The following is a 23979-nucleotide window of genomic DNA, read 5'->3' as shown; positions in this document are numbered from 1 at the left end:
ACCAGATCATCATAAGTAAACCAAGTTTTTGCCAAACTGGCAGTCTTGCCCCACCAAAACTCTGCTTTAACTGTCAACAGCTCTTTCTGTCAAACTAACTGGTATTAAATGCTACAGAGTTGAGGATAATGAGTCACAAGAAAAGGCCTTTGCACTGGGTCTCTGATAATTTGGAAAGGAGCAGTCAGGAGAGTGGTGAGGTGTGAGCCCAACTGCAGGGGGTAAGGAGTGACAAGATGGTGGGCAAGTTGCAGTAGCAGGTAATGTGTGTGGCAAGAATGGCGACACTAGCAGGAACTAACAGAGAAGGTATGTATTAGAGTTGGAGACACCTAAACATGTTGTAGACCAGAGAAAAGGAGCCAGCAGAGGAGAGATTCAAGATGCAAGGAAGGTAAGAGAGAATCTCAGAAGAGGTAAGAGAACCTCTCAGAAGAGGTGGGTGTGGGCTCAAAACCATGGGGAGGGATTAGCTTTGGCATGGTGAATGACACCTATCATGAAAACGAGACAAAAGGAGGAAGGTGAGAATTACCATGGAAAGGCTTTGAGATCAGAGGGAACTGGGATCTCAGTATTAAAGTAAGATTCCAGTTTTCCTTAATTTTTTTTTACTGAAGATTACATGACAGACTTAGTACCTGCAAGATTTCAGGCCCCTAGAGATCTTTTTTGGGGGAGTTTGGGTATAACTTTGGACATGGAGATAAAGTAGTAAATTCTAAAAAGGTGTCTGTGGCGATGGCTAGAACATACCATGTAACCTGGAAAAAAGAACAGGATTAGATATGCTAGGCGTTGGGTCATCTGAAAGGAGAGAGAAGGAGTAAACTAGAGGGAGGATGAGTAGAAATACATAATCAGTTTTGTTCGTATATTCATCGGGCCTAGGCCACACAAATACACAGATTTTTCTTCCTTTATCTTGTACATTGCTGTGAGAAGACCACAGTAAAAGCAGTTTGGAAATTATAAAGAACCTTGGATTGTTGTTCAATAGATGGGTGGGTAGGTGGACAGATAAATGGAAGCATAGAGCGATGGATGGAGAGGCAAGTAGACTATCTAGATAGAGAAGAAGGTATAGAAAGATGTTATATTGAGGGGCTGGCCCCGTGGCCGAGTGGTTGAGTTCGCGTGCTCCGCTGCAGGCGGCCCAGTGTTTCGTTGGTTCGAATCCTGGGCGCGGACATGGCACTGCTCATCAAACCACGCTGAGGCAGCGTCCCACATGCCACAACTAGAAGGACCCACAACGAAGAATATACAACTATGTACTGGGGGGCTTTGGGGAGAAAAAGGAAAAAAAATAAAATCTTTAAAAAAAAAAGAAAGAAAGATGTTATATTGAAATATTTCCAGTATATCTCGTGATTAGAAGGCTATCACCGCTGCACCATTAGGCAGATGAGGAGACAGGAAAATATTTGGATCTTTCCTCTGACTTTTCTGATTTGGTCACCATCAGGAAAGAGACTTAGAGAATGGCAAGGCGCAGTTTTATCTGGAGTGTTGATTGAGTGAGAGCTAAGAGTGAGTCATGTGTGATTAACATTTTATACAGTGTGAGTAGTGGGGGGAGAAGAACCAAAGACTTTTTTGGCTCCACAGTTGAATCAGGTAGCCTTGTCCTCCGGAGGCCGAGAAAAGAAAAACTAATGCAAAAACCATGAGCAAGACAGATGAAGGAATGTAAAGGTTCTTCTTGAAGCAACTTTGAGGTTAGCAGGGACTGATATTAAGTTGAAATTAGAGAGATGGCACCAAATGAGCCTAAGAGTTTAGAGTTTCTAAATTCTTGCTCCTTATGTAACTGACTTAAGTCTATAAAGGATTTGTAGATAATTGATAATTACATATTTGTTTTGCTATGGTTTACTTTTTAAATCTATATTTCTATGATAGGAAATTCATATGTTTTCTAGGAAATTGATATTGTAGGGTGAACATTTGAACTGTTTCTTATCTAATAGCCACACTCAGATTTTTGTTTCCAGGAGAGTAAAGTCATTCTTCTTTGAGATAGTTAGAAAAAACGGGAAGGTGGAAACGTGGAGGAAAACATTGTGAGATAAAGTCATTGATGGAGAAGGAAAACACGTTTTTATAATAAACCTGGACAAAATATCTATATGCTTATAATTCCCAAATTTATTGTGACCACCTACATTGTACTTCGATTTGGACTGAAATATCCAGTTGTCTCACTTCGTTGCTTTACATCCTTAATTAGCCTATCTCAGACCCAGCTCCGGATCTACTCTTCCAAACCTGCTCCTTCCGCAGCTGCCCCCATTCCTGTTAATATCAACTTTATCTTTCTAATCGTTCCAGCCAAAAAATTATGGAGCAATCCTTGACCTCACACTTTGTCTCACATTCCTCATCTGATCCATCAATAAATCCTGTCCTCTCTTTCTTCAAACCATATATTTAGAATCTGACTCTATCCTGACAGCCTCCTCACTGGTCTCCCTGCCTCCATCCTTGCCCTCCTTTGGCCTACTCTCAACATAATAGCTAGGGCAATACTTCTAGAGCATAAGTCATATCATGTGACTTGTCTGCTTATAACTTTCCCATGACTCCCCATCTTCCTCAGACTAAAAGCCTTATAATAGTCCACAAGGACACATGACCTGCCATTTGCATTTGTCATCTCCACCTGGAATGTTCTCTGCACCAGACTCCCCATATGCTCCTCTTCCATTTTCCTTAAGCCTTTACTTGAATGTCACCTTCCCAGTGAGGTCTTCCCCAATTACACTATCTAAATTGCAAACTTACCTCATCCCCGCTTTCCACTCCCTGGCACCCTCTGTCCTCTTTACCAGATTGATGTTTCTCCATAGCACTCATCACCCTCTGACATTTATATCTTATTTATTTATCTTGGTGTTGTCTGCCTACTCCCACTAGATTTGTAAGCTACATAAGAGCTGGGTTTCTTCTGATTTGTTCATTGCTATATCCTCAGTCCTTTGAACTACGCCTGGACAGTAAATAGTAGGCACTCAGTTGGTGTTTGTGGGAGGAAGGAAGGAAGGAATGAAAGAAGGAAGGAAGCAGCCAATCAACCAAGGGCTTATATATACATTCCAATAGTGTCTGTGGAGTCACAAATATAAGAGCACTTGTTGGAGGTGAACTCAATAATTCCCAAACAATGAATTCAGAAAAGCATCAGACGTTAAAAGAAGTACAACACCCAGGAAAAAAGACTGCTTAGTATGCATATCTATAAACACACACACACAGACATGGTCACAGACACACAATGAATTTACAAGTATTCTACTGAAACTGCAAAAAAAAAGTTTCTACAGAACAAGAGATAGTCACTGGAAACCAATGATACAATTTCACTATTACTAGTTGAAGTATGTAAAAGGTCATTGAGATGGTCTTTATTGAAGGTGTTGTCTCTGTCATTTGAGCTTAGTGAATATATTACTATTTAGTGGGCTTTTATAGATTTGCTTCCTCTTTTGCCTCCCCATCATATTTTTCACCTTGAGTCCCAAGTTTCTTAATTTTAATTTTTTTACAATAGCAATGATCAGAAACCGAACCCCTAAGCTGCAGAGGGACTTCTGTATTCCTTTCTAAGTCTTAAAACAAATGACATCTGAATTTATTCTCATCTATTCTTAAAATAAATGATATCTGAATGAGCATCTTCAATGTTGGAGCTCATGATTCTTCATTTGTACAACTTCTAACGAGAGTTTACGCTAAGCAAGATTTCATCTCTCCTCAACCCCATGAGATAGCTGATGATGTCACTATTATTTCCTTTGACCAAGTGAGTATTAAATTAGATAAATAATGGCCGTAAAAACAAATGTAAAGGAATCGCAAAATAAATTCAAAGAAAGCAACAGGAAGGAATTAATAAAGATAAGGGACAATTTATGAAATAGAAAAGAAATATACACTAGTAATGATAAATAAGAGTGGGTTGTTTGAAAAGGTTAATAAAATTGACAAGTCACAGCTGAGATTAATCAAGAAAAAGAAAAGGCACAAATAAGCAACATGAGGGATGAAACTGTATTCTTCAGACAATTAACAGAGAATGATGATATTATGAACTACTTTCTGCCTATATTTTTGATGTTTTATATTAAATGGATACAGTCTTGGAAAAGTTTGACTGACTCAAGAAGAAATAGAAAACCCGAATAGCTGCAAAATCATAAATTGAATTAATAGTTTAAAAAATCTTCTAGGGGCTGGCCCTGTGGCTGAATGGTTAAGTTTGTGCGCTCCACTTGGGCGGCCCAGGGTTTCCTCAGTTCGGATCCCAGGTGCGGACATGGCACTGCTCATCAGGCCATGTTGAGGCAGCATCCCACATGCTACAACTAGAAGGACCCACAACTGAAAAAAAAATACAGCTATGTACTGGGGGGATTTGGGGAGGAAAGCAAAACAAAATATCTTCTAATAAAGAAAATGCTAGGCCCTGCTGGCTTCTGCAGCAAGTTCTACCAAACACAAAATTAAGATATAATTACACTGTGACACAAGCCTCCAGAGAATAGAGAAAGAGGGCACATCCCCAGCTCATATGAAACTAGTCTAACTTTGATTCCAAAAGTTCACAAGAATCATAGATGAGAAAGGTAAATCATAGGCCAATCTCACTCATAAACATGGAGGCAAAATTTCCTGTAAAATTATTTGTAAGCAAAATCCAACAATATTTGAGGAGGATAATAATGCATTATGAGCAAATGGGATTTATACCAGCATGCCAGTTTAACATTTGATAAAGTAATTCTCAGCCAGCCAGAATTAGGGGGGAAACTCCTTAGTCTGATAAGGGCTATCTATAAAAATCCTAGAGCAAACATCATATCTAAGGGTATAATATTAAATACTTTCCATTTGAGATTGAAAATCACATGAGGATGCTTGCTATGACCACTTCCATTAAACCTTGTACTGGAGATCCTAGACAATGCAGAAGGAAAAAGAAGGAAAAAGTTATCAGGATTGGAAAGGAAGAAATAAAGCTCATTATTTGTGGATAATATTATTAAGTAGAAATTTTTTTTAAGCTACAGATAAATTATTAGAATTAACATGACTTTGGGAAGTTTCTAGATACAAATCAATCCACAAAAATCAATTGAGAGACATTAATGATGATCTAAATTTGGAGGAATATGCCATATTCATGAGTTGGAGGACTCCATAATGTTGTCAATTCTCCCTAAATTTATTTACAGATTTAATGATATCCCAGTTCAAATATCAACAGGTTATTTTTGAATAATTCAAGATGATCATAAAATTCAAATGGAAATACAAAGGGCTTCAAAAATCCAAGATACTTTTGAAAAAAGAATTCTTGGGGGGATCAGCCCAGTGGTGCAGTGGTTAAGTTTGCACATCCCGCTTCTCGGCGGCCCAGTGTTCGCTGGTTCGGATCCCGGGTGCGGACATGGCACTGCTTGGCACGCCATGCTGTGGTAGACATCCCACATATAAAGTAGAAGATGATGGGCACGGATGTTAGCTCAGGGCCAGTCTTCTTCTGCAAAAATAGAGGAGGACTGGCAGTAGTTAGCTCAGGGCTAATCTTCCTCAAAAAAAAAAAAAAAGAAGAAGGAAAGAAAGTTAAAATTAAAAAAAAAGAATTCTTGGGAAGTCTTGCTATACCAGACACTAAGGCATTATAAAGCTATGTCAATTGAGATATAGTGGAATTGGTATAGAGCTAAAGAGACCACTGTAACAAATTAGAAAGCTCCAAAACAGACCCTTACATACATGGACACGAAATATGGCAGAGGTAGCAAAGCAGAGCAGTGGGAAAAGGGTGAATTTTTCAACTAATGATCCTAGAACAACTGTGTATTCATTTGGGAAAAAGTGAAACTGGATCCCTATCTCATACAACATGCAAATAATAATTATGGATGGATTAAAAAACTAAACGTAAAAGACAAAGCTATAAAGATTTTATAAGATAATATAGAAGAACATATTTACGACCTCAGGATAGAGGAGGATTGCTTAATCAAGATACTTAAAAAATACTAACCATAAAGGAAAAGATCATAAATTCCACTACATTGAAACTATATTTAGCAAAGACAGCATAAAAAAACTGAAAAGACAGTTTTTGCCACAGAATGGGTGACGATAATCACCAATATGTAAAATTAATGAAGACTTAGTATCCAGACTATATAAAGAAATCCTACACACCACAGGAAAAAGACACCCCAAGAGAAAATTTGGCAAAAACTTGCAAGGGGGGCGGGTCCTGTGGCTGAGTGGTTAAGTTGGCGCGCTCCGCCTTCGGTGGCCCAGGGTTTCGCTGGTTTGGATCCTGGGCGCAGACACGGCACCGCTCATCAGGCCACGTTGAGGCGGCGTCCCACATGCCACAACTAGAAGGACCCACAACTAAAAAATATATATATACAACTATGTGCTGGGAGGATTGGGGGAGAAAAAGCGGAGGGGGGGGGAAACTTGGACAGGGACTACAGAAAAAGGAAATTCAAATGACCAATAAACACATGAAAATGTAGACAATCTCAGTAATTAAGGAAATGCACATTTTATACCACAGTGAGATACTACTATATTCCTTTTAGTTTGGCAGGAGGTAAAAATTCTGACCATACAAAGCATTGGCAAGGTTGTAGAGCACAGGAACTCTCATACACCGCTCATGAGAGTGTAAACTGGTCAGCAATTTTGGAATGAGTTTGGCATTATCTCATAAAGTTGGAGATATGCATAGTCTTTGACGCAGCAGCTCCACTTCCAAGTATATACACTGCAGAAATGCAGACTATGCACAGTAAAATATGTGTTCAAGACTCTTCATAGCAGCGTTGTTTATAATGGCCAAAACTGGAAGCAAGGTGAGGCTGGCTGCTGTGACAATAAACCCATGAAATCTCAGGGCCTTGACACAATAAAAGTTTATTTCTTACTCCCATAATAGCCCAATGTGGATGCTCCCATTCAGGGAGCTCTCCTGGGCAGCTCTCATCCTAATGGTGATTCAGGAACCCAGGGTTTCTCTACCTTGTGGCTTCCACACATCACTTCCAAGGTCAACCAGAGGTCATCTCCAGCCTAGATGGTGAGGAAAGACCATGGAGAATCATACGTGGCAGGTTCTTATGGGCCAGGCCAGAACCCACATCCATACCTTTCTGGAATGTAGGCTGGGAAATGTAGTCCAGATGTTCCCAGGAAGAAGAGGTCCCCAGGAGAAAACAGGGGTGCTGATTAGCTATTAATCTCTGCTACAAACCAAAATGTCCATCAACAACAGAATGGATAAATTCTGATACATTCATACAACGGAATGTGATCTGGCAATAGAAGTGAACAAAGCACACCCACACACGACAATGTCAATGAATCTAACAAAAATAATGGTGAACAAAAGAACGCAGACCTGATTCATTTCCATCTCTATCTATATAGATGTATGCAGTTCAAAAATAGACAAACCTAAAATATATTGTTTAAGGAGGATACATAGGTAATAAAAATATAAAGAAAAGCAAAAGAATTCTTAGAATAAAAGTGGGGATAGTACCTCTGGGGAAAGGAGGCATTTGGGGTTGAGAAGGATACACTGAGACACTGGCAATGTTCTGTTACTTAACTGGAGTAGTGGTTTATACAGGTGTTTATGCACTTTTCCTCCCGTGTATTACATTTTACATCCACACACAAAAGTTCAAAAAGCCAGATGTGTTTTCTACCTTCACATAAGAGAAACATGTTATCTGGGACAGAGAAAAACAGTTTCCCTGTGGCTGCAACACCATTGCCTTGGAGCAAACCAAGCTTTGCTGTCTCCCCTGCGAGACACACAACACCCTCCAGACCTAATTTTCTCTGATTTACCATTTTGAAGGGGAAGAAAAATCTGCGCTACCATTTGACATAATTGCCAAACACCCAATTTTGTCCCTGTAGGTCACTCCGTAAATGTTATTATCTGCTGTTGTCTTCCATAATTACCACCCCTCTCCTGGTTGATGAACAGGTTCTGCCATCATCTAGTTTTGCAGTTAACAAAAAGCCATTTTGCTACCAGCGTTACTACTCCTCTCATGATCTCTTTATCTTTGTTTCCTATAGTAACTTGTAAATTCCAGTGACTCATCTCTCTCTTGTTCCAGACACTTAACTTTCAAATCTGTATTTTCCACCCTCCAGTGCACAATTTGTTTTATATTCTGTTGCATCTCTCTTTCATCATCCTTGAATTCTACAGCTGGGAAAAGCCTTCGTCCCTTTACCCAGCCCTGAACACCTTTGTTTTTCCATTTCACAGACTCAGGAATCCGTTCTCGGGTAGCGACTCAAACACTCGGCTTTTGAAGGTAGATAATTTGAAGTATTCCCATGTCCCCTTGCATAAAAGGCATTTGTACTGGTGTCCTTCAACAGAAACTTCTCTCTGCCTCCTACTGAGATATCCAAAGGGCTGGTTGGCTTCCAGCCCTGAGTTCCAGAGATGGTGGCATTTTAGTGGCAAGATTCCCACTACCTCTTGATGGTGAAATGGATTGGAGTGAAACGTTCGATGTAAATGGCGGTAATACCGGGACAGGGGGGTGGCTTCCCCTTAGCTTCCTCCTGAAAAAGGCTTGGCTGCATCTCCAGCTTACCTGCCAGGCTCAAAGTTCAAACAAATTCTAGAAAAGCAGAAACTGGAAAGTCTTTTCTCTCTCTCTTTCTTATTCATAGTAGCAACTGCTTTTTATTTTTTGCTCACCCTCAGGTGGACTATCTACTTGTGACAGTAGCCTGAGAGGGAAATATTTTGGCGGATATTTCTTTTCTTCCCTGCCCCCCCCCCCCAGTCAAATCAAGGATGCCTGAAAGCTGGTTTTCAGGCTTAGAGTTTAACTCCAGCTGTCTTGGTACACCTTGTAGGCACCCCATCTGATTGAATTACCTCTTTAGAGAAGAAGAACCAGCTCTAGAAGTAGTACTCATAAATCTGATGAGTAAACAAAGGAGCAGGTCCAAAAGTTGTGAAATAATACAGAAATCATCAAATCTGATATAATTTATTTTCCAATAGTTTAACATATCATCTATCATTTATTCCAGCGGATTTCACCTTCAGATTCAAGATTCCCACTGGGCAGATGTTGTTCAGAGCATTTTGGGAAAGAATCATTTTGCTCCTAAAAATGATTTTATGCAGGGCTTCCCCACAGCTGCTGCCCGCCCTGCGCTGCCCTTTCTATTGTAAAGTACCTGAGACAAGCTTATGATAAAGGATCTGTAGCTATTTTGATTTTAAAATAAAAGACTTTTTTTTAAGGCACTTCCTTCAAAAACAGATTGGCAAAAATCCAATCAATCTGAAATGATTCCATCTATCACCGAGCGTTTTCAAAGATAATTTAAAATGTCAGAGCTGTAAAAAAAAGAAAGAAAGCCAGCCAGAGATTTGAAAGCGTGCCAACTAAAAAAACAAAGCAATTATTTTGTTGTACCTAAAGATCTCAAATATTAAAATGACATGATTTTAATACTTATCATGTCAGCATCCTTAGTTATGCATGCCTTAATTGAAAAAACAACTTATTTTTACATAGACCTACATAAATAGAAATACTTCCCGTGGAAACACATAATTTTCCAACTAACAGAATGTATTGATCATACAAGGACTCATCAAGCCTATCAGAAACCTGCCATTGTAACAGTGCTCTGAATCCTCAGTCATAGCTTGGAGGCAAAGTAATTAAAAAAGAATTACATAAGTAATATTCAAAATATCCATATAGGGAGTGCGCTTTCTTTTTCTTTTTTTAAGAACTGTCCCCAACCCAAACTACATAACTTTTTTTAAAAAAGTTTTCTTTATAAAAGAAGATAAGTAGGATCATTTAAGGGATGTTTCATAAATCAGCTACAGTGAGGAAATGATAAATTAAGGCTCCCACTCACCAGACTTCAACTGGATGCACAGACACATACACACATTTTACTGATATGCTGGCCATTTTCACCATAAATTGTCTGGATTTTCCTAGTTAATCTCACACGTTGAACAATAACATAAAGTGCTTTGGGTTGCAAGCTCTTGCTTTGTACTCACAGTTGATTCCTTGCACAAATAACTTGCTTGCTTTCGAGGAAGTCTTACTATTTCTTGGGAAAACGGGTTGAAAGAAGAATGTTCACGTTTTTCCCTATGTCAGATATACCCTCCCTCTCCTAAAAGTGTGCTCTCTGGTTAAAAAAATTTTAAGATGCCCTACAGTGCAATAAGTCATAAAATAAAATTTAAATATCAGTAGGGTATTTGTGGTGTGGGGAAGGGAATGTGTGGGTGGAGATGCGCGTGGGGGAGGGGAAGGAATTTAGCAGCTGGTCTTCCTTCAAAGAAGGAAGGCAGGTTAGTGTATTTTTCATGCTTCCCCAGAGCCACCAGCTTCTGCTCACCAGTAACCCCAGGATACACGGCCTCTCTCCTCCCTGATCCCAACACTGTCCGGGGCACTCATTCCTCCCATCCTGTGTGTCAGTGCAACCAGCCCAGGGTTGTGCCCTTAATATGGGAAAGTCACAAATCACTGCTTCAAATAGACCCGCTTCTTCAAAGAACAGAGTAGGGAGTGGTGAGGGAAGAGGGAGGAGAGATGCTTAAAGTGATTTACAACCCCCCTGGGAGAGGGGTTTTGGCACCTGGGCCATTATGCTCGGACCGGGATCTGGCAAGTAACAAGAGACGTTGAAATGTAGGAGGGGCCGATTAGGATGGTTCGATCTTCCCTGGATTAGTCAGGCATTTGATATAAATAAGTAAACACCAAAATCACCTCCACCACAACCCAAAACATCTCTTTCCCCTTTCACTCTCTCTTTTTTTTTTTCTTCAAAGAGTGAAAGAGACTAGAGATTAGAAAAAGAGGTCTTGTGTATTCAAAGTGCTAATTCAGAACTTCTTTCTCTAATGCACTCATGAAACATTTTAATTGTCTGACTTTGCATTCAAAAGCCTTGTTTGCAACTCCTAATTGCAGGCTGCTTTGAACAAATAATTGAAATGCATGACTGTGGGGCCTGCTTAAACAATTATAATGTGCTTTGCCGCTAGGTGCTGGTCCCCCTCCCACCCCCATCCCTTTTTGCATAATGACAAGCAGCCAGCTTGATATTTGCAGCCAAGTTAAAACCTTGCTAATTTGCGGCGCTGCAATCTGGGGCCGCGGCAGTGTCCGTACCTGCATTAGTGCTTGCAACAGCAAAAATGGCTCTAATAGTTCAACTGAATGTTAAGAAGACCTTTTCATTTTCTGCTGAGAGAATCCCACTGGGGTTTTGTTTTCAAAATACAAATCTTTCATGTGCCTGTTAGTTTTGCATCTACGCACAATTTATGGAGCTATTTCCCTGAAAATTCTCCCCAACCTGATTTTAGCACAGTCCTCAACAAATAGGTTTCTTCCTTTCAGCGGGACTCAGGTTTAGAAATGAAACAAAAGTGTCCAGATCCCTGGAATGCCCCGAGACCGGCCGCAGCCGGCGCCCCAGGACCACACACAGGAAAGCTGCTTCTGAAAAGCGGCTGTGACTGGCGCTTTTAGAATCTAGAACACGGAGCCAGATGTGCCTCCATCTAGCCGCCTTGTCAGGACTCAGAGGCTTAGTGAACTAAGATTATGTCCACTCATGTTTTGACATTTTTTTTAACTGTGGCAAAATACACAACATAAAATTTACCATTTTCACGATTTTTAAATGTCCAGTTCGGTGGCATTAAGTCCATTCACATTGTTGTGCGACCATCACCAGCTTCCATGCACAGAACTCTCCTCATCTTGCTAAACTGAGACTCCGTTCCCATTAAAAAAGAACTCTCCTTTCTCCTCTACCCCTAGCTCCTGACAACTGCCTTTCTACTTTGTCTTTAGGAATTTGACTACTCTAGATTGAGCATTTAAAAAAAAATCCAACCGTACATGTTTTAAGATTAAAAGGATAAACAAATTACTCTTTTAGAATCAACTGTGCCTTTATTGGAATCTTCCGGTTCCGTAATTAGCGATTCTCACACTATCTCATTTCTGTTTAGGGTGTCCGGTGGGGGAAATGCTTAGCAGACTGAAAAAAGTAAGTTAAAAAAATTCACTATTTTAAGATCTCAACTCTGCCTGCTAAAAATAGCACTCAAGATGACTTGTTTGTTCCTGGGTGTCTCCCAGATGCTCTCAGCAGTCTTGGCAGGTGGTTATAGTCAAGGAGGGACGCTCTGGAGGTCCAAGCTCTTGTGTTTTATGTATTATTAGTTCTGAGTGCTCACAATGACCCATGAGATAGGTATTGTCTCTCTTTTACAGATGGGGAGATGCGGCTCAGAAAAGCTGGATAAGTTGCCCAAAGTCACACAGTGACTCTGTGGGGAGACTGAGATTCAAGCTGGGTCAGTGGGACTAAAAGCTCTTTTCAAGACACTGAGCGGCACAGCAGGCAGGATCCACAGGAAGTTTGTGCTTCAAAGACACTCGCTGTTTGGCAGGGGGAGTGGGGATTACCACCAGCTTGTCCCAGGACACAGGTGTGACACGTGTGCAGGGCTGAGGGAGGGGAGCTCCTCATCCTTGTTCTGAATACCCTGCATCCCGCCTGAACTAGGCTGCACCCAGCAGGTGGTATTAGAACCTTCATTGAGAATCTCTGGCCTAGTGTGTCTTGGTCTTAATCTCTAGAGAGGAGCCCAAAGATTCTCTTCATAACCTACTTTTGAGCTAAGAAAGCCATTCCTTCCAGTAACAATAGCAGCCCTTTATTGAGTGATTACCATGCACCAAGCTTTGTGTGTGTCGCTTGCAAACGCGGGCAGCCTTGCTCTCAAGTTCACACACTTAACACTACCCTAGACAAGTTCTTCTAACGTAAAATACAAGTAAAGCTGCAGAGCCCCATTCAACCCCAAACCTTCTGTGGAGAGCCTGTGCGTGTAACCACTGGACGACACTGCCCCGAAATGAGATGCTCCTGTCTGTGGAGGGCAGACTAAGCTGTCTGAAGTATGGATTTGGGTCTTCCAAATTATAGCAAATGACAGAAAGCATCAGCTTTGCTTTTCCAGGCAGATAGTCAAGACCTTCCAGGTACCCACTCGACAAGGTGACTGTAGGGCGAAAAAAAGATATGGACAGCCTCATCTTGGATGGAAAAATTTGCTTTTGGTCCTCTTGTTGGCTGAAGCACCAACTCCAATGTTCTTCTTCTCCGTAGAAGCCCAAATTAAAAATTCCAATCTGTGCTATGGGAATCAAATGATGCAGACATCTGTTACAGGTTTCTCCAGAAAGTATTCTCTTCCAGCAGAGCAGTTAAGAGCCCCAACTTTGGAGCCTGAAAACTCACGTTCAAATTCTCTTTCTTTCATTTATTAGTTGTGTAATCTTGGGCAAGTTACTTAACTTTTCTGTGCCTCAATTTTCTCATCTGTAAAATGGGAATAGCGACAGCATCTACATTAAAGAGGTAGTTGAAAGGGTTACATAAGTTAAGCACTGAAGAAATAGTACCTATTGTTATTATTTTAAGTTGAAAGGTAATTAGGCCTTCAAAATATTCTTGTCAAAAACACTTCACCAATAATAAACCAGACGAAAAATAACAAGTATTGGAGAGGTTATGGAGAAAAAGGAACCCTCACACGCTGCTGGTGGGAATGCAAACTGGTGCGGTCACTATGGAAAACAGTATGGAGATTTCTCAAAAAATTAAGAATAGAAATACCATATGACCCAGGTACCCCACTACTGGGTATCTGTCCAAAGAATTTGAAATCAGCAGTTCAAAGAGAGTCATGCACCCCTATGTTCACCGCAGCGTTATTCACAATAGCCAACACGTAGAAGCAATCTAAGTGCCCATCGACTGATGACTGGATAAAGAAGACATGGTATATGTATACAATGGAATACTACTCAGCCATAAAAAATGATAAATGATCATCCCATTCACAACAACATGGATGGACCTTGAGGGTATTCGGTTAACAAAATAAGCCAGATAGAGAAAGACAAACTCTGTAGTATTCTGCTCATATGTGGAAGATAAACAAACACAAGGACAAAGAGAACAGATCAGTGGTTACCAGGGAGAAGGGAATGGGGGTGGGTACAAAGGGTGTAGGAGTGCACCTGTAAGATGACCGACAAATAATAATGAACAACTGAAATTTCACAGTGTTGTAAACTATCATAACCTCAATTAAAAAAAAGAACACTTCACCAGAATTTACCCAAGCTTTTGCTCCTACTTGCAGGTTTCAGAACATACAAGGGCTAGAAGAACAAGATAAATGATACTACAGGGGAAAAACATCAGACAGTTTCAGAATTGTGATACATTCTACAGGACAACTGGCCAGGATCCCCTACTGATAATTATCCAACAATAATGAGTCTTCCAATTAGTCTAACGCTTCCCACATCTGCTATATGGCCATTGGCCATCGCCGCAGCCTCAGTCAGGCAGGCCTCAGGCCCATTTTGTGGATGGAGAACTGGTGCTCTGCCCAGAGAAGAGAGCCAGCTGCCTTGCCTCAGCCACACAGCTTATAAGTACTGAGGGAAGAACACAGCATTCTTTCCCCAACACCTGTGTTTCTCAATTCCCCTTCACCTCCAGCCCACCTCGTCCCAACTCTGATGCCTCCAATGCGGAAATCATTTTGATTTCGGTTTTGTAACTGCAGTTAGGAGAACAGCTGAAACAGAACACACACAGAAAAATTGAAACCCACCCCACATCTCGGTTCTGATTTACCTATTTGTAGATTTGAGTCATTGGCTACCATCTGCTGAACCAGCTACCTGACTGTATCCTCGGGGCGCCGTGGCTGACTCAATTTGCTCCCTTTGCCTGGTGAAGGAGGACACACTCAAAGGCAAACCTGCTCACTCCGCAGTTTGCTCTTGATTATTCACTAAGACTTTCAAGACTTCTCTCTTAAGTGTCAATAGAAGAACCCAAGTCTGAATGTGGCCCTTTGTGCCCAACATCTAGCCCAATACCAGACACAGCCAAATTCTTAGGTAGCTTTTCTCCTGAGGATGTCTTTCCAGCACTTTTTGTCTTCAAATATTGACCCAACTTGAAGGGACACCCACAAAGCTGGGACAGCTTAAGCATCAAAATGAATAACTGATTGTAAAGGATTGAAGCTCATTGAATATCTAAAAATCCATGAGTCCACAATGATACTCAAAAAGAGAAAGCAAGCAAACAAGCAAGTAGATTCTCACTTGTTATCATTGGAGTCGGCCATTACACCAACTCCTTATTCTGAAAATAGGTAAATAACTCTATTTTAGGCATTAAGCTCCAGTTGGTGAGGTATGGTCTTCTTTATGGATGAATACTGAGTAGTAAATGTAGAAGAAATGGTAAAATTAGAAAATCACCACTTGGCAATCCCTAAAGGAATAGTAGATTCAAGCAAGAAAAAATCAAATTACTCGAGAATTGTGATACATTCTACAGGACAACTGGTCTTTTATCCTCCGTAAATCAGTGTCATGAAAATGAAGAGGAAACAGAGAGATGGATCCTAGCATAGATAATCTACAAGAATTAGAATTATGGGATTCTCTCAATTTCAGGAAGCTCACTTTCTTTCTAGAACAGTGCTCAGTGCAAGAACCAGGCTATACTGAGCACTCAATACGTATGTGTTGAATGAAAGAATGAGTAGTAAGTGACTGAATTCTATAGAGGAGATCAAACAGGCTCAGAGAGGTGGGTGCTGTGCCCAATGTCAGGCAGCTGGTCAGTGGCAGAGCCAGGGCTAAAACTTCATCTATTAGCACTAACTTAGTGCTTGTTCCATAATTCTCTGTTTTTGCTTTTTCGTGTATAATTTAGTTCTAGATTTAAAAAGCCTTAGGAGACATAACAGCCTTATGTGCCCTACGAGACAAATGTAATGTGTGGTTTCTGGTTGGATCCTGGTTTGAATAAGCCAGCTGTAAAAGATATTCTGAGAACAACTGAGAAACTGAACACACACTGGTCCTAGATGACGTTGAGGCATCTCTGACAATTCTGTCAGGTGAGATAACGGTATTGTGGTTACACAGGAAGTGGTCTGTCCTTATTTTCTAGAGACACACACTAAAATTTTTCGGGGTAAAAGTCATGACATTGTGGTAATTTTCTTTAAAATACTCCAGCACAAAAAACTTGGTCAAGCATTTATGCTAACATGCTGATAAGTATTAAATCTAGGAAATGGGTACGTGAGTATTTATTAGACTATTCTTTCTTTTGTTTGAAAATGTTCATACTAAGATGATAAAGAGAGATCAGACAGACAGACAGTAGACAGCCAGCCAGCAAAAGCCTGGAGTTCTTTGATTTCTCAATGTTCCTACTGAAGTGAGCAATTTTACCTAATTAGGAATGAATGATATAAAAGAAAATATTCTCCAACAGCTATTTTTTAAGAACCTTAACATTAATATTGACATAAAACTTAGTAGAAACAACTGTATTCTTTAACATTTTCAAGTCACATGCATTTGCACAGCACTTTGTGTTGAATAAGTTTAGAAACAACTTCGTGTTCAAAAACATTTAGAATGTGTTTCTCAAACAATGTGAAGGAAATATTATTCCTCATGATGCTCCATGAAGAGAAATCGAGTGGGGAGGATGGCAAGGACAAGAGAGTTTCGTCAATCCTGGGCTAGAGCAGCCTTTAGCTTTCTGTTGATGATAAGTCTGAGGAGAAGCATGTGGCCCTCAGTTGAAGTATTTTGCATCACATTTGAATAGTAACTTTAAGAGGGTGTCACAGAGAGGGCTGGCAACTTGGCTTCTGCTTAACACTTTGCTGACCCCAAAGAATTCAGCTATTTGGCAACTTGGTGGGTTGGGGAGTGGAGAGAGAACTCTTCTTTCCTTCCTACTAGTCTACCCCGTGTCCATCTCCAACTCTACGTCAGAAGGGGAAGGGCCTGTCTGTGTGGCTGCAACAATCACAGCCCACCAGCTTAGTGCTGGGGCACCCCCATCCCCCTGGCCGAATTTTAAGAAGACATTACACATTTGAGCAGGAGAAAGCATCTAGGAGACCATGGGTTCACAATTGAATGAGTTTGAGGAACTAAACTGTGCATGAGAAAAATTAAACAGGAAGAAGACTGTGGGATGAACACTGTGTTTGGAATTGGCAGAACTGGGTTTTAGTCCCAGTTTTACCTCCAACTGTCTATTTACCATCAACACAAGACTTAGCTTTATCTCATCTATTAAATATCTATCTATCTATCTATCTATCTATCTATCTGTCTGTCTGTCTACTCTTTCATTCCATAAATGTTTCTTCAGTGCCCAGTATATGCCAGGTACTACACTAGGAAGGCATGCTCCTTCCAGAAAATGATAGACTTCCAAAAGCCATGTAAATTACCCATGGAGGTCTTTGCCAGGCTCCACTCCCTCACTTCCCCTCCTTTTGCACAGGGAATTGAGAATAACTGTACGCACTTTTGAGAAGGCCAGATCTCAGCTAAACCATTAGGAAGCTTCTGGGTGAACAGAAATGATCTGCATAAAAGCAATACAACAGTTCCCTCAAGATTTTAAAGCTGACATTGTGTCAACTTGTTGATCTAGGATGCACAACCTCCAGAGCAGAGAAAGCAAACTGGTGGCCCATGGCCAGTCCAGCTCACCACCGTGCTCTGTGTAGCTTGCAGAGTGCAACTGCTCAGTTGTTTTTCTTATAATAGGGAAGTATTTCTCTACACCACTGTCTTTATCACAAGTGGGGAAATTAGAGAGAGGATTAAGAGCAATAGATGCTTTTAGGGAAATGGCATTGAGCATACATTGGGCCCTGCCCACTGCTTTGGTTCTTGGGTTTGGGGATTTTTATATATTACACCCCATCAGACCTCTCCAGCTACTGAGATTGTGATGCTTCACTCTAGACTAAAGAACGAGTTTGTCTATACCCTGACCCTCCAAAGGGAAGTTGTTTCCTAATATGAGGGGTTAGAGGAAAAGGAAGAAATGGAAGATAAGCAAAGGCTGCCCTCTTTCTGTAACTGCCCAGCCACAGCAGAGACAGAACAATCTCACACTCAGAGCTGAGATCCCCTGGGGATGATCCGGCTCAGTCCTTCTGCTTAATAAATGAGGAAATGAAGCCTCAAAGAAGTCAAGGGCTTGACCCAAGCCAAACAGCCCAGCCAGAACGGGCCAGACCCTAGCATTTTTTCCTCTCTTGGAAGATGCCTCACCCTCAAGTGAAAGCGAAACTGCAGACTCTATTAAATCATGTTTTTTATCTTTTCTGAGCATCACACCTTTTTACACACTGTTTCCATTCCAAGGTGGTTATCTAAGTGATACCTCTCATTCTGTCCTGGCATTAGGAGCCCAAAAAAACGAGCCCCAAGGAGTAGGCCCATTAGCAGCATGCTTTGCAAAGCTTCTCCAGTTTGCTAAGAAGCACTTCAGCGTCCCGAGTTCATCTCTTTCGTGTCACAAGAGAGCATCTGCTCTTGCAGGAATGTCACGAGTGCAGAACAAAGGAACTTGAGATGGGTGGTAAAGTTCAGTGTTGACAACATGGACTTCAGAATCAAACTAGACCTGGGGGAACATTTTCCTTGACTCAGTTTCCTCTTCAGAAACACCAAGCAAACACCAAGCACCTATTTCATACAGTCGTTGTTGGAATTAAATGAGATAATAAATAAGATAATGCCCGAAATAGTTAAGTGCCCCAGAAGTCATCAGTTACTATAGTTATGGCTAGGCAAACAAGTATATTATGTGCTTGGATTGCTTGTAATTGTTTTCATTTTGGAGAGACCAGATCATTGTAATTCCCTTTCACAAGCCATTTAGATATTGAAGTTCCAACAGAAGTTCTGGACAAAGATTATAATGAAAGCAGAAAATTTCCCAAAATAAATCTTCTGTTTTTTTTTTTTTTTTAATCTTAATGGGACCTCAAGCCAAGTTCAACCCTAGTAGGCACCTTGGCAGAGCTGCTACTCTGCTCTCCCCATAGTGTGTCATACTGGATGTGCTTGTCAATGTGGTATTCCTTTTCTGCTTTAATCAGCCAATATGGGCCCTGAGAACAATGTAGCAATCACCTTCTTCCCCAACAGGTATACTAATTGCATCATTTCAGTAACGCACTTATCCTTCACCAGCATAAGTCCTGCGAATTTGCCCACCGTCCCTTCTACAGCCAGCTCTCACCTCTGATGGGTGTGTGTGTGGAAGTTTAGAGCATAATGGCCCCAGAATGTTAGAGGGATACAAACTAGGGGAGGATGCTATGAGTTTGAAGCTTTTGGCGGTGGAACAGGAAAGCACAGCCCTCTAATTCGAGCACATTGACAGTGTGGCAGCATGGTGAACCACCTTAGAAACCCAAAACAGAAGAAACAATGCAACTGCGGCTCACAGAGTTTAACCCCAAGCTCTAACTCTGGCGTATAGTTACCATGTCACTAAGAGCTCGAATTCATCTTTATTAATCTACAAATTCATGCACAATGGATTTTTTCTTGCCGTCTTCCAAAATACTGATCTCCTATCAACTACAGTTGAAGTCGCTTTTCTGCTTGAGGGTATTGCTGTTTCTCTGATTTTGAAAACTGAAGAGACACAAAGGGGAGAAGCATAAGTGACACTTTCCCGGGAAAATTTGCAAAAACGCTTCCCAACCCTAGCAGTCCCCAAACCACCACATGAGCAGCTACTTGCGTGGCCCTGCAGTAGTGGCCTATTGTTAATCCCTAAGGTTAACAAACTCCTGAGAGTGACTGTGAATTGTGGATTATTAGGACGAGTAATCTTCTCAAATGATTTCTTTTAGGAGATTTGGCTTCATAGAAGGCCTAAGGCTTATTCTAAAAGTAACTCATCGTTAAAAGGAAAAAGGAAAACAATTGTAAAAGACTGATAAGCAACAGTATGATATCAATATGATCTCAAGTTAATTATATATAAGGATATACCACAAAAGGCTTATGGCTGTTAATATTTCCCAGGTAGTGAGATAAGAGCTAATTTTTATTTTGCTTTCTTTTTAACAACCTGTATTTTCTATTTTTGTCTACAATAAATACGTGTTTCTAGTTAGAAAGAAAAAAATCAACTAAAGAAGAGTAAACAAATTGAAGTATTCTGAGGATCCTAAGCCTGGGGGAGGCTGGGCTACTATCAGCAGTATAACTCGTTTTCATTGATGCTGCCAATGGCTCCCTCTTTTAGCTGGCCTGTCAAAGAAAACCCCGTTAGGACTCAGGGCCCTAACGTGCTCGGGAGTCATATTTATATGATACACTAAACATGTCTGCCGTACAATAGATGTCACACTCTAACCTTCCTACATGGACAGACTCTGAATCTGTGCCTACCACATTTGCTCTTTTCTTTGGCAAAGGGAATTCCCACAAGAAGAAGAAACACTAAATTTTTAACAGTTAATTCTTTATAATTAGGAACGGAGACATATTCTCATTAGTGCTTTGCTGTGTGAAAGTCTCTGGGTTCTGTGATCTTTCCTCAAGCCACACTTCCAGATTCTTTTTTAAGGCAGTGGCAGCCAGTGTGCTCCACCAACTGGCGAGGGAGTGAGAAGATAAAACACAGCAGAACATCAGGCTCTAGCCGGTTGGTGAGAAACAGAGTAATGGACGGGGGATGGACGTAGTCTCATGAAAATCTGGGAAGTAGGTTTTCAGTGCTTCATTACATATTTGCTTAACTTCTACTGATATTTTAGGCCTTGGCTTAAATGTCACTTCTGCAACAATACCCTCCCCAGCTCTCAGATTACTTGGTCCTCTGTTGTACACAATCATTGCACTTTGTATTTTTCATTGTGGCCTCTATCACTGCTATAATCAAATAGTTCTATGTGTAATTGTTTGCGTAACTGTTTGTCTTCCCCACTAGACTACAAGGGGAAGGCTATGTCTACAATATTCTGCAATAGTTTTTGCTGCAATATTCTCAGCACCTAGTTCTGGGGCTAGAACACAGTTAAGTATTTATTGAACAACTGAATGAATGAATCAGTGAATGAGTGAATGAATAAATGAATGAAATACTTCTCCAGAGCTTTTCTGTAACCTCTTTCTGCTTTTTGGCATTCAACTTCATATTAATTGCTTCATGCTAATATAAATAAATGAAAACGTTTATCGTGCATCTGCTATACAGTTATTATTGGATATAAGTGATTCTTCACACTTTTCCATGCCTTTCAAACCCTGAGGTGGTGTAGTTGTGGTTGTTGTTGCTTCTATACTAGAGTGAGGGACAAGAGACTCAGTAAATAATTTACCAACCAAAGTCACAAAGAGCTAGAACCACAACTGCAGAGGGTTCCCACAGTGCCCACTGACCCTCTGGGATGTGCGGGTCACCTGTAATCTTGAGGCCCAACTCTGAAGACTTTCCTCTGCAGAACTTCTGTTCCTGGGCCTCCTCTCTTTTAGAGGTTCAGGGGTGTGGCCAATAATGTTTTAAATTCATTTCAGATAAGATTTGTATGTTAATGGAGTCCCCTGAGATGATTTTAGGTCTTATGAGAATCTTTTATTCTAACAGTCACAAATTCACTTTAATGTGAACTAGAAAAAAATTCATGAAGACACCAAATCCATAATTTCCTGGGTATTATTGCTGTGGATGAAGCTAAATATAAATTTTTTAAAAGTCAGTTTAAAGAAAAATGTCAAATAGGAGAAAAAGTAGATCGTAGACCTGGCAAATGTTGGGAAAGGCAATATGTAAATAACTGAAGTTTGGGAAACAGTTTCGACTCTAAGGCTTGAAGAACTACAAACATAACGGGTTCTCAGTAAATATCCACTCATCCATTTATTTAGCAAAAATGTGTTGAGCTCCTACTGTATGTCCTAAGTGCTAGAAAAACATTTGTGAGCAAGATAGCTGGGACCCTCACCCTTACCAAGCTATAGCCATTCACCCGAAGGAACACAGAATGAATGAATGAATGAATGAACATATGAAGGAAGGAAGGAAGGAAGGAAGGAAGGAGGAAGGAAGAATAAAGGAAAGTACATTCAAATACAGGAATTTTAATGACTATATCAGGGCTTGGAGAGAAAGATTTTGAGCTGAGCAATCTCTAACGGATCCTCAAATCACACCATCTGATTATACTTCCCACAGAGAGAACCATAATAGACCATTAGCTTTTCCTTACTTTCCTTTGGAGGTCCAACGAGACAGAACTTTCTCTATCAGCATGTATTTTTGTCTAGCAATATTTGGGTCCATTTGATGAATTTTTTTTTTCTCAGGGGAAGATTCGCCCTAAGCTGACATTGGTTGCCAATTTTCCTCCTTTTTTTTCCCTTCTTTTCTCCCCTGCAAAGCCCCAGTACATAGTTGGGTACAGTTGTAAGTTCTCTGGTTCTTCTATGTGAGCTGCTGCCACAGCATGGCTACTGACAGATGAGTGGTGTGGTTCTGCGCAACCCAGGCCACCAAAGCATAGCAAATGGAACTTTAGCTGCTAGGCCATCAGGGCTGGCTCCATTTGGTGGATATGTTGATTGCCACATCATCTGGATGTATTAGCCATACAAATGCCCTAGAAAGCCAAAGATGCCATGAATGGCCACAAATGACCCATATAGCCTGGATTCTAGGACCTAGAAACTTTGAGGGAGGTGGTGAGAGGGAATCTGAGAAAGTCTAGATTTTTTCCTGTCACACTGAAGGAGGAAAACCACATAAGCAGGAATATACTCTAGAAACCTTAGAAAGATCTCTAATAGACATTTGACTATTAAAAAGACAACAAGTACCTAGGCATGCATATTTGAGAAGAAAACACAACAAAGCTATCACATCTGATTTTGGATACCAGCTCAAGTTTCTAAGTTTAAATTTCCATCACTCCATGGAATATCCATCCTTCCTTTGCAGTAAGCATTTTCCCCAGTTTACCATTGCTTCTTGATGAAGATGGATGGGTCTGCATCTGGCATTCTAATTAGATTAGAGAATAATGACCAGGAAGATATTGGGGAAGAGAGGATAATTTATTACTCACATTACTTCCACTCTAAGAAGTCTTCAGAAGTAAACTGTCTAATTCCCCCAGAATTCACTTATCATGCTCAGAAAACAAAACACAAGTTGGAAACAAGGAAAGTCTGCCTGCTTTGGCCCTGCTACAATGGGTCATGGTAGGAGCCCTTGATGTTTCCAGCAATTTCCGTCATTTTTCTACCTGGAGGATGATACTATCTGTAGGAAAGGGATGGTTGTAGTAGCTATCATCTATTACAAGTTGCCATGTGCTGGGCATATTTAATTCTCCAAACAAGCCTTGTGAGCTGGATGAAATTATTCCCATTATACAGGAGGAGAAAATAGAAAATCCAGAAAATAGCTTGCCCAAAGTCACACAGTTGATACATGGTGGAATAAGAGTTTGAACTCAAGTCTGACACTAAATCCACACTCTTCATTGCTCTGCTGTCTCTCAAATGAACCCTTTCCTAATTAGCTCATATTATACCCAGGAACTAGAGTTGGAGCATTGCAGTGCCCAGTAGCAGTTTGCTAGAGTTCCTTGGCATGCAATAACAGCAACAAGTAGGGGCTGGCCCTGTGGCCTAGCAGTTAAGTTCAGCATGCTCCACTTGGGTGGCCCAGGTTTGGTTCCCAGGCGCGGACCTACACCATTCATCAACAGCCATGCTGTGGTGGCAACCCACATACAAAATAGAGGAAGACTGGCATAGATATTAGCTCATGGCGAATCTTCCTCAGGAAAAAAAAGTGTCAATAATAGCAACAGGTTATAATAATAACTTGCCCATCACTTTATTCATTTCAGAGCCAAAGCCCAAATTAACCGACAGTGGGACTGTGATTCTTTACGGGCAGGGGGCTGGGGCCCCAAGACAAGAGATTCGTCCTCCT

Source organism: Equus asinus, chromosome 2 (assembly GCF_041296235.1).
Source record: "Equus asinus isolate D_3611 breed Donkey chromosome 2, EquAss-T2T_v2, whole genome shotgun sequence".
In the NCBI taxonomy this organism is placed as follows: Eukaryota; Metazoa; Chordata; class Mammalia; order Perissodactyla; family Equidae; genus Equus; species Equus asinus.
The sequence above is the reverse complement of the archived record's forward strand: the minus strand, read 5'-3'. Positions refer to the sequence as shown.